The sequence below is a fragment of the Triticum dicoccoides genome, chromosome 4B, assembly GCF_002162155.2.
Source record: "Triticum dicoccoides isolate Atlit2015 ecotype Zavitan chromosome 4B, WEW_v2.0, whole genome shotgun sequence".
Classification (NCBI taxonomy): domain Eukaryota; kingdom Viridiplantae; phylum Streptophyta; class Magnoliopsida; order Poales; family Poaceae; genus Triticum; species Triticum dicoccoides.
In genome coordinates, this window is record NC_041387.1 from 475,197,060 (window position 1) to 475,209,706 (window position 12,647).

Here is a 12,647-nt window from a genome sequence, read left to right on the forward strand (position 1 = left end):
GGGCCTCTGTATTTCGCGAAAAAACGCCCCCCCTCCCGCTGATATGTCGGACCCACCAGCTATATCTTCACACGCAAGGAAGTGCCTCCTTATTACGCACAAAAAAATGAATACTCCCTGTGCTAGCTGGGACCCAGCATAGTGGGAGGCTGACATGTGGGCCTACTAAGTTGACGCGTACCAAGGGCTTTGTCAACTTAGTCAATATAAACGATTCTAGTTGAAGTGACCGTACGATATCCATCCAACGGCCATACTGCTTCTTCAACCTCTGGTCTTCTTGCTCCAGCCGCCCAAAGCAGCGCCGGTCGTGCCGCCTGCTCCTGCCTCCCGTGGTCGGCTGTGCTGCTGCGGAGGCCTCACCGTCCCCTACTACTCCCACCACTGGCCAGGCCATCCCTCCACTCACCCACAACCCCTGTTATTCTGCGGTGACAATAGCCTCACACCGCAGCCGAACCAGTGAACCCTTGTACTCCTCTTCGCGTGGGCATCCACTGTCGCGTCTTCCCCGACTCTGCATCGTCCCCTTCCTAGGCCTCGCCATCGTCCACCGCCGTGGCACTCTCGGCGCGGCGTGGTCAATGTGGTCAATGACTGACTTCCATCGGAAGAGTACTGTATGTGGAGAGGCTGACAGTTGGTCCATGACAGCCGCAAGGAAGAGCCTCCTTATTACGCGCAAAATAATTATTCCTCCACCTGACAGCAGGGACCCATCAGACGGGCCACCATATTTCGCGAAAAAATGTTTCCCCCTGACTGCTGGGACCCATCGGACGGGCCATCGTATTTCGCGAAAAAAACGTTCCCCCGCTGTGAGCTCGGACCCGCTGGAAGTGCGTCCTTATTACACAATAAAATGAATACTCCCCCTTCTCGCTGGGACCCTCCTTGGTGGGAGGCTGACTTGTGGGCCTACTAAGTTGACGGGGATGGAGGGTTTTGTCAACTTATTCAATATGAACGATTCTAGCTCCAGTGACCGTATGATGTCCATCCAACGGCCGTAGTGCTTCTTCAACCTTTGGTCTTCTTGCTCCAGCCGCCCAAAGCAGCGCCGGTCGTGCCGCATGCTCCTACCTCTCGTGTCGGCTGTACTACCGCGGAGGCCTCACTGCCCCTACTATTCCCACCGCTGGCCAGGCCCTGCAGCGACGGCAGTCTCACACCGCAGCCGAACCAGTGAACCCTCGTACTCCTCTCCATGCAGGCTTCCACTGCCGCATCTTCCCCGGCTTTGTGTCGTCCCCTTCCTAGGCCTCGCCGTCGTCAACCGCCCTGGTGCTCTCGGTGCAGCATGGTCAACGTGGTCAAGGAGCGACTTCCATCGGAAGAGTACTGTATGTGAAGAGGCCGACAGCTGGGTCCATGACGGCCGCAAGGAAGTGCCTCCTTATTATACGCAAAATAATTATTCCTCCACCTGACAGCAGGGACCCACCGGACGGGCCACCCTATTTTGCGAAAAACGTTTCCCCCCTGACTGCTGGGACCCACCAGCTACATCTTCGCACGCAAGGAAGTGCGTCCGGGCAAAAAAAAACAATTAGCCCCCCTGATTGTTGGGACCCACCAGCTACATCTTCGCACACAAGGAAGTGCCTGACAGTCGGGACCCACCTGGTTGAAGCTTACGTAGCATTGTCATTCTGGTCGCGAACGTGTACGTACATACTGGTCGATGTAGAGGCGCACACGTCGTAGTAGAGGCGCGCATGTAGCATGTACACGTACGTACAGCCGCCATGGTGCAAGAAAGTAAATACGGCCACGTACGTACATACGGGCGGGGTCTTGAATGCCTACTCGCGCATACGTACAGCCAGGGCTCGTGTATATGGCTCGGTCGGAACGGAGAAACTGCATCGTCGACGTGTTCATGGGGAGCGAACTGGCTGGGTCAGAACGGAATGCATCGTCGTGTTCATCGGGAGGGAATGGACAGAACAGCCGATGAAAACGAGGCCTGGCGTACCGCAGAACAGAGGAAACGGCCTTGTGTTCGACCGGCCACGGTCGAAACGGGATCTTGTTCATCGGGAGAGGTCTGGCGTACCGGAAAATGGAGGAAACGGACTTCTGTTGGACCTCCTACGGTCGAAATGGGGTCCTGTTGATCGGGAGGGGTGTGGTGTACCGCAAAACGGAGGAAACGAACTTGTGTTGGAGCGCTACGGTCGAAACGGGGGGTCCTGTTCATCGGGAGGGGTGTGGCGTACCGCAAAACAGGACTCCACAGGATACTGTTCATGGCGTGGAATTAACATGTCAGATGTCCTAGTGTGAGGACTTAGTCATGAGGCTAACGCATCTATGTGGTAGCTTGAGAGGGGTTGAGCGGAATCGAGAAGCGCAACACAAGACAAGGGTTTAGACAGCTTCGGGCCCCGGGAAACATCATCCGGTAACAACCCTACATGCTGTTTGAGGCTAGGTCTCATTATCATCATGAGGGAGTCGCCGTAAACCGGATCTCCTCTAGTTGTATATTGCCCTAGAGATTGTTTCTTGTCCCTCCTCTTTGGGGAGCACTGCCCCTCCTTATATAAGTTGAAGGGCGGGTTACATGTAGAGTCCATCTCGGACTAGGACTTAAACTATTATGACTTCCCTTCATGGGGTTATTAACGTCTTGGGCTTCATAACACCTGGCAACCCAGTTATTACTGTCTAGAGCCGGTTTAACATGGTGTGCCAGTTTAACATGGTCTGCCGGTTTATGATTGTCTGCCGGTTTATGATTGTCTTAACACCTGCCGGGTTATCATCTGACTTAACTCCTGCCGGTGTTACCATCTGTCTTAACACCTGCCGATTTACCACTCGTCGGTTTAATGTCTGTCTTAGCCATCTGTCTTAACTGTCTGCCAGTTTACCATCCGCCAGTTTACCAAGCCCCAACCGGGTTATAACTCCGGCCGGGTCATATCGCGGGGTATATCCCCGACATTAGCCCCCAATTTAATTTGGATTTATCCATGTTAAACTGATCCTGATCATCCTTAAGTCCTTGTCACTTCCTTTTTCTAGAAAATCCGGTTTAATAGGCCAGCTTCATAATCAATTTGCTGACATTGGTTTCTCATAGAAAATATATTTTGAAGAATAACTCCTTTGATTCAGCTCCCAATGCTTAAAAACAATATTGGTCCTTGAAATACTCATCTGATCTTCAGTCGGTTTAAGGACGTAGAACTTGCCGGTTTATCATCGCCAAGATTGCCGGTTTATAAATATTGATAACACCGGGTCATAACTGTAGTTAACATCCAGCTTGAAAATATACCTCTTATATGCCTATCACTTGTAGCCCCCAAGTCTTAAGAAGGCAACGTAGTAACAGCTTAAGATTTGCTTCAATATGAATGTCACAAGTTTGAAGAAATCCAGGTTTGTTCATCTCAATCACCAGTCAGAATTGAGTATTCCATATATATAGCCCCCAAGTGTCGGGTTGTCATGCTTGCAGCAACCTGGGACTTGTAATTGCCTGATGCTCATAAAAACTTCAACCAGTGTAGCCGCCAAGGGCCGGGTCATTATGCAATAATGAGCAGTGACTTTGTAAATATAATCATGTAAACTTTGAACAACAACATGTAGCCCCCAAGGGCCGGCTCAGTAAGATAATATTGAGCTGAGACTTGATATATACTTCAATGAAAAATAACATCATATGATGTAACCCCCATCATGGGGCTTGAATCCACGTCCACAAGGTTAAGAGCCTTGTGCTTTACCAAATGAGTAGTAGACCTTCAATATAATGGATAAAAAGCTTTGTACCTTGAATTGCTGACAGGAGCAATTTGTAGCCCCCAAGGGCCGGCTCATCACAATGTGATGAGTCGGGTCTTCAATAAGGTCAGCAAAAAATGACTTTGCATTAGCCCCCAAGTGTCATGGTGCATGCTTGCAGCGACATGAGACCCTTGTATTTGATGTAATCTCAACTTAAATAATCTAGCCCCCAAGTGCCGGGTCGTAAGCCTGCAGGAACTCGGGACTATTCCTTCAATTGTAGAATAAATCATATACATTGATAATATGATAGCCATTGCGCTAAAGCGACTTTGAAAACCTTAATCATAATACTGGTTATTGATAACCATAATAAAAATCTAGCCATGTTGGCTATTAAAGATTTGAATAATATACCCAATGATTTATAAGCGCATGATTCCAATGGCGCAATCCAAATTATATCGGCGACTTATATTCCAAAGCCAGGCCGGGTCAATAAACGCCGGATTATAAGTGATTATGTACTAACAACTTGTAGTTGAAAATCGAGCCGGGTTAATGAACACCGGGTTAATTTGATGACTGATAGTCATGCTGGGTCAATAGATGCCGGTTGAACATAAAATTTATCAAAAGAGAAAAATCTTGACAAAGGCAAATAAAACCGTGTAGTCGAGTCTTTTCAAGGGCTGCCAGGCCCAAATTCGAGGCTTTTCATGGGCTGCCAGGCCGCTGAGTTAAACCATTTTGCAAAGCCTTTCAAGTTGGTCCTCCAACTAACCAATCGTCGTTTTAACTTTGACAAGTTTAGGGTCTGTATAAGATTGACTTGTCAAATGTTCGGCGGGTCATGCCAGGATTACCTGGAAATGAGTGGCTTACTTGATGAAGGCAGGTTAACCCGGGGTTTTAGGTGAATACACTAGGCTTCCAAGCCGTTCTTGATAGCATGTTACAAAGGTCCTTTCAAACTCTTTGTTGCATTGCACAAAGAGCCCCCAGGTAACATTTTGAGTTGTGCTCAGTGGGTGCCTATGTTTGAGTTGTGCTTTTTGCAACACTCTCTTTGGCCCCTAAGTGATTTCCTGTTGGCCTTACGCCGATCAAGAGGTGTAGCTATGGCTCGAGTACAACCAAGCCCCCAAATGATTTCCCTGGTGGCCTTACGCCGATCTAGAGGTGTAGCTATGGTTCGAATACGACCAAGCCCCCAAATGATTTTTCTTGAAAACTCGAACTTTGCGAGAGATATTTCTTCTTGAACCGGATGTTAAACCGGATTCTGAAAGCTTCAAAGCTTTGTGGGAGACATCTTTCCCTTGAACCGGATTTTAAACCGGAATCTTCATTTTAAGCCGAAACTTTTTCTGACGACCTTTAAATTTGCACCAATATGGTGGTTTAGGGTCCTGCATTTAGATAACTTTGCAAGCCAGAGTAATTGCTCTTTTTAGATAAAGCAATATACGATATAAAAATATACTCGATGGGTTTCACCTGATATGTTAGGCCAGAAATTATCCACCGCGGAATTGATGATCTCGACGATGAAGCTGAAATCATTCACGGGCGGTTCGACCATGGGAGCAGACAAATGAGCCGGCCGCGGCGTTGTAAGCCAGCATGGACGGACGAGGTAGTTGCAGGCACAATAAGCCATGTGGACGGGCGCCGCGTCGTGTTGATGTAGCGGGGGCGGCGACTTGCACATGTATCCATCCATCAGTATGGCACGGACAAGCGCTAGTGCAAACAGAATGCTGACATGTGCCCTTTATGCGACACCTTTGTAAAAAATAACGGTCCTATGAAAAATATCATAGACCAGAGTAATTGTTCTCAAACAATTTAATATGTGCCGATAAAATGTATAGAAAAGATAGCACCTGGTGGTTTTGTCGGATGTTGAGCCAGTCATGACAACGAGACGACTACGAAGAAGAATCTGTTGGTAGAATGAACCGGCAACAATAGTGAGTCAACTATTGTCGTAAGCCGGTTGTGACAGCAAGGTGGCCGCAACCCATATGACAGGTCAACTTCATTCACCGGACAACCAGTTGGGCAGGTGTACCAGGTGTATTTTATTATCAATTGAAGTGGACTAGTTGATGCCCGGGCTGATATCTTGAGCCAGTTGGGAAAAAAAATCTTGTTTGATTGTCACCTGTTGGCTGATCAACGTGTCGTCTGTGAAAAACAACAGCTCATCCTCATCATTAAATTCTGTTTGCACTTTGTTCCTCTTAGAAATCCAGACCTCAACAATTGTCTCGGGTCTACAAGGAAGCCAGCGGCAGGTCAGCGGTAAAGCGGCGGCCGGTGAGGGCAGCAAACCAGCGGGCACCCGGTGCAGGCTGCTCAGTTGGGCTCTTCCCGGTGGGTTAGCACCCTTGCGGAGCGGCACGGCAAGGTAATGGCAAAGCATAGGCGGGATACGGGGCGGACAGAGCCAGCTCCGATGGCGGGTCAATAGGCCATGAAGGCACCTCGGACTAGAAAACAGCAACTTCGGCGACGCGGTCGGAACCGGAGCGCGCCGTAGCCAGTCCACGGGAGGCGAACAGGGTGGCGTCAGCGGCCCTCGGCTCACGGATGCCGCGTTTACTAAAAGAAGCAGCGGAGGTAGGCGGTTTCGTCCAGTTTGCAGGTGACCGCGGTGATTTGAGGCCACTCCGGTTTGCTGGAACGAGGCTGCGGCAGGTCAGCACCAGCGCGGCTTGGCGCGTCGGGCGGCCCGGTGTGAGGTGCGTCGTGGCTGTACCACGGCAGAAGTGGGTTGACCAGGGGCGACTTGGGGGCGCCGGGCAAAATAGCGTGGTAGTGCTAGAGGTCAGCGCGGGAGGCGGCTTTGAAGCAGAAGGGCGCTGGGCGGAACGGCGCGCGGCCATGGCCGGTTCAACGCGGGAGACGGCTTGTGACTTGGAACGGCGCGTCGGGGGCGCCGGTTTAAAGCAGTGAGGCTGGGTCGCGGGGGTCAGCGCGGAAGAAGCATGACCGATGGCAACTTGGCGATTCAGCAGTTGGAGCCCACGGGCGAACGGCGGCGGGCTGGGCATCGAGCCCCACAGCTCCGGCGCAGCAACGACGTCTTGTCGCGCAGTCGATGCGAGCCGGTTTGTGGCGATTTGATGATCGGCGTTTGCAGTAAAAAGTGACGGCTGGAGGCGCAGTGAGGCCATGGATGTAGCACCGCTTCGATGGCGACTCCACACAAAGGTAAAGAGCAACGGCGGCTCACTGTCTGGCGAGGTGAGCAGCCTGGCGAGTTAAGGCCGAGTCGCGATTGAGGCCGCCACTCCAAAACCGCGGCGACTTGCGGTCGGCAGAGGAGGTTGGGTGCGGATGGCGGTTCAGCATGACAGACCGGGTCAACACACTGCTACGAATGCGACATGGTCGGCTCTGCGGCAGAGGTAAATCCTCGGTAACGAGGTGAGACGGCGGCGGTCTTCAGTAGCTTGGAGGCGAAGTCGAACCCGTCAGATGTGAAAACGATAGTTGGTGCGATGGCAGATTGATGTTGGACCGGCTGCGGCTTGTGGCTTGTCGTCAGTTGGTCTCGGCGTGAGACTGCAGGCAGCTCACGGCGGGTGGATCAAAACGGTGGAGATCCCACGGCGGTTCAACACGGTGAATCCGAGTCATGTTTATTGACTCCCTCTTGTCATCGTCTCTCTTTCCTTCCCAAAGAAAATATAAATATGACTTGAAGCGACTTGGTAGCCGCGTGTAAGGCATAGCACAGGAAAACTTCTATCCGTATCAGCAGGAGTGAAAGTTAATCTGGTTTCGACGGATTGTTTGATCACAGCAGCGCACATCATGCAACCCTAATTTCTCTTCTTTGACTTCGATCTTATGAACTGTAAACTCCTCATCTGAAAAATTGCAAACTCCTTGATCCTTGGGAAGATCCCTCCAAGAACTCATCACCACCATGCATCCAGCCCCACGGTGGGCGCCAACTATCGTGGAATTAACACGTCAGATGTCCTAGTGTGAGGACTTAGTCGTGAGGCCAACGCATCTATGTGGTAGCTTGAGAGGGGTTGAGCGGAATCGAGAAGCGCAACACAAGACAAGGGTTTAGACAGCTTCGGGCCCCGGGAAACATCATCCGGTAACAACCCTACATGTTGTTTGAGGCTAGGTCTCATTATCATCATGAGGGAGTTGCCGTAAACCGGCTCTCCTCTAGTTGTATCTAGCCCTAGAGATTGTTTCTTGTCCCTCCTCTTTGGGGAGCCCTGCCCCTCCTTATATAAGTTGAAGGGCGGGTTACATGTAAAGTCCATCTCGGACTAGGACTTAAACTATTTTGACTTCCCTTCCTGGGCTTCTTAACGTCTTGGGATTCATAACCCTTGGCAACCCAATTATTACTGTCTAGAGCCGGTTTAACATGGTGTGCCGGTTTATGATTGTCTGCCGGTTTATGATTGTCTTAACACCTATCGGGTTATCATCTGACTTAACTCCCGCCGGTGTTACCATCTGTCTTAACACCTGCCGATTTACCATTCGCCGGTTTACCGTCTGTCTTAGCCATCTGTCTTAACTGTCTACCAGTTTACCATCCGTCGGTTTACCAAGCCCCAGCCGGGTTATAACTCCGGTCGGGTCATCTCGCGGGGTATATCCTCGACAGTTCATCTCCACCGTCGACCTCCTCCATCCTCCATGGGCTATTGTTCATCCACCGTCGAACTCCTCCAGCCTCCACCTATGACTGTTCATCTACGAGCTCCTGTTCATCCAGCCTCCACCGCGTGTTACTCCACCGGCTACTGTTCAACCAGCCCTCTCCACGGGCTCCAGTTCAACCACCCCTCCATGGGCTACTATTCATCCAGCCCTCCACCGGCTACTGTTCAACCAGCTCTCCATGGGGTCGTCCTATTCATCCATCACTCCATGAGATCCTGTTCATCCAGCCCCAACCGCCTCGATCGATCGGGGTCCTATTCATCTAGAGGCAACACCACGGGGTCCTGTTCATCCACCCCAGCGGGAACTATTCATCCAACCCCCCCCCCCCGAACAACACTCACTGTTTATCCAACCCCCTAGCAACACTCACTGTTCATCCATAGACAACATCGATCGGCTTCAGTTAGCAATAGCAGTGAAGGAATCGCTCGATCACTCGGGTTCAGTAACGCGTAGCCTGCAGTGCAATCGCTCGGGTTCAGTTAGGAGACGCCTCGCTTGGTTCAGTTAGAGCCCAACGCCTCGCACCCACGCGCGTACGGTACGAGAGAAACATGCATCGCTCGGCCCCCGGCCACCCACCATAACCGGGAACTCCCCGATATTTTCCTTGCCCTCGCATCTACCACAATTTTTTCCGTCATGGACGGCCCAAAGAATGTCATGCAGCTGTGTCTCCGGCCTGCCAAGGAGGAAAAACCCATTTTCTATCATGATATTTTATCATAGAAGTAGGAGCCCACCACATCTATGATGATACCGGGTTTTTTCACAATTATCGTCATAGAAGTGTCATAAGTATGACAGAAAAAAAATTCATTCGGCCCAAAATGTCATGGATGTGTCTTTTTTGTAGTGTATGGCTAAAGCATAGGGAATGACTTTCATTTTATCTCTATCTTCTGCAAAGGTCGGGCATTGAGTCTGACTCAACTTCACACCTTGTAACACAGGCAAGAACACTTTCTTCGACTGATCCATTTTGAACTTCTTCAAAACTTTATCAAGGTATGTGCTTTGTGCAAGTCCAATTAAGCGTCTTGATCTATCTCTATGGATCTTGATGCCCAATATATAAGCAGCTTCACCGAGGTCTTTCATTGAAAAATTCTTATTCAAGTATCCTTTTATGCTATCCAGAAATTTTGTATTATTTCCAATCAACAATATGTCATCCACATATAATATTAGAAATGCTACAGAGCTACCACTCACTTTCTTGTAAATATAGGCTTCTCCAGAAGTCTGCATAAAACCATATGCTTTGATCACATTATCAAAGTGCATATTCCAACTCTAAGAGGCTTGCACCAGTCCATAAATGGATCGCTGGAGCTTGCACACTTTGTTAGCACCTTTTGGATCGACAAAACCTCCTGGTTGCATCATATAGAACTCTTCTCTAAGAAATCCATTAAGGAATGCAGTTTTGATATCCATTGGCCAAATTTCATAATCATAAAATGCGGCAATTGCTAACATGTTTCAGACAGACTTAAGCATCGCTACGGGTGAGAAGGTCTCATCGTAGTCAACTCCTTGAACTTGTCGAGCTTTGTAGACAGTAATATTACCGTCAGCATTAGTCTTCTTCTTGAAGATCTATTTATTTTCTATGGCATGCCGATCATCGGGCAAGTCCACCAAAGTCCACACTTTGTTCTCATACATGGATCCCATCCTAGATTTCATGGCCTCAAGCCATTTCATGGAATCTGAGCTCATCATCGCTTCCTCATAGTTCATAGGTTCATCATGGTCTAGTAACATGATTTCTAGAATAGGATTACCGTACCACTCTGGTGCGGATCGTACTCTGGTTGACCTACGAGGTTCAGTAGTAACTTGATCTGAAGTTTCATGATCATCATCATTAGCTTCCTCACTAATTGGTGTAGATATCACTAGAACTAATTTCTGTGATGAACTACATTCCAATTCGGGAGAAGGTACAATTACCTCATCAAGTTATACTTTCCTCCCACTCACTTCTTTCGAGAGAAACTCTTTCTCTAGAAAGGATCCATTCTTAGCAATGAATATCTTGCCTTCGGATCTGTGATAGGTGTACCCAACAGTTTCCTTTGGGTATCCTATGAAGACGCATTTCTCTGATTTGGGTTCCAGCTTACAAGGTTGAAGCTTTCTCACATAAGCATCCCAGCTCCAAACTTTAAGAAACGACAACTTGGGTTTCTCGCCAAACCACAGTTCATATGGTGTCGTCTCAACGGATTTTTATGGTGCCCTATTTAATGTGAATGCAGCCATCTCTAAAGCATAACCCCAAAATGATAGCAGTAAATCAGTAAGAGACATAGATCGCACCATATCCAATAAAGTACGGTTACGACATTTGGACACACCATTACGCTGTGGTCTTCCAGGTGGCGTGAGTTGCGAAACTATTCCACATTGTTTCAGATGAAGACCAAACTCATAGCTCAAATATTCGCCTCCACAATCAGATCGTAGAAACTTTATTTTCTTGTTAGATGATTTTCCACTTCACTCTTAAATTCTTTGAACTTCTCAAATGTTTCAGACTTATGTTTCATTAGGCAGATATACTCATATCTGCTCAAATCAGTTGTGAAGGTCAGAAAATAAGGATACCCGCAACGAGCCTAAACACTCATTTGGACCGCATACATCGGTATGTATTATTTCCAATAAGTCAGTAGCTCGTTCCATTGTTCCGAAGAACGGAGTTTTAGTCATCTTGCCCATGAGGCATGGTTCACAAGCACCAAGTGATTCATAATCAAGTGATTCCAAAAGCCCATCAGCATGGAGTTTCTTCATGCGCTTTACACCAATATGACCTAAACGGCAGTGCCATAAATAAGTTACACTATTGTTATCAACTTTGCATCTTTTGGCTTCAAATTATGAACACGTGTATCTCCACAATCGAGATTCAATAAAAATATCCCACTTAACAAGGGTGCATGACCATAAAAGATATTACTCATATAAATAGAACAACCATTATTCTCTGATTTAAATGAATAACCGTCTCGCATCAAACAAGATCCAGATATAATGTTCATGCTCAACACTAATCCCGAAGGTAGATGTAGAGGTAGCGTGCCGACTGCGATCACATCAACCTTGGAACCATTTCCGACGCGCATCGTCACCTCGTCCTTAGCCAATCTTCGTTTAATCCATAGCCCCTGTTTCAAGTTGAAAATATGAGCAACAGAACCAGTATCAAATACCCAGGCGCTACTACGAGCATTAGTAAGGTACACATCAATAACATATATATCAAATATACCTTTCACTTTGCCATCCTTCTTATCCACCAAATACTTGGGGCAGTTCCGCTTCCAGTGACCAATCCCTTTGCAGTAGAAGCACTCAGTTTCAGGCTTAGGTCCAGACTTGGGCTTCTTCCCTGGAGTAGCAACTTGCTTGCTATTATTCTTGAAGTTCCCCTTCTTCCCTTTACCCAGTTTCTTGAAACTAGTGGTCTTGTTAACAATCAACACTTGATGCTCCTTCTTGATTTCTACCTCCGCGGCCTTCAGCATTGTGAAGAGCTCGAGAATAGTCTTTTCCATCCCTTGCATATTATAGTTCATCATGAAGCCTTTATAGCTTGGTGGCAGTGATTGAAGAACTCTGTCAATGACACAATCATTAGGAAGATTAACTCCCAGTTGAGTCAAGTGGTTATGGTACCCAGACATTCTAAGTATGTGTTCACTGACAGAACTATTCTCCTCCATTTTGCAGCTATACAACTTGTTGGAGACTTCATATCTCTCAACTCGGGCATTTGCTTGAAATATTAACTTCAACTCTTGGAACATCTCATATGCTCCATGATGTTCAAAACGTCTTTGAAGTCCCGATTCTAAGCTGTAAAGCATGGCACACTGAACTATCAAGTAGTCGTCAGATCGAGTCTACCAGACATTCATAACATCAGCATCTGCTCCTGCAGCAGGCCTTGCACCTAGTGGTGCTTCCAGGAAATAATTCTTCTGTGCAGCAATGAGGATAATCCTCAAGTTACGAACCCAGTCTGTGTAATTGCTACCATCATCTTTTAACTTAGCTTTCTCTAGGAACGCATTACAATTCAAGGGAATGGTAGCATGGGCCATATATCTACAACAACATAGATATGAAAAAACTGTCAGGACTAAGTTCATGATAAATTAAAGTTCAATTAA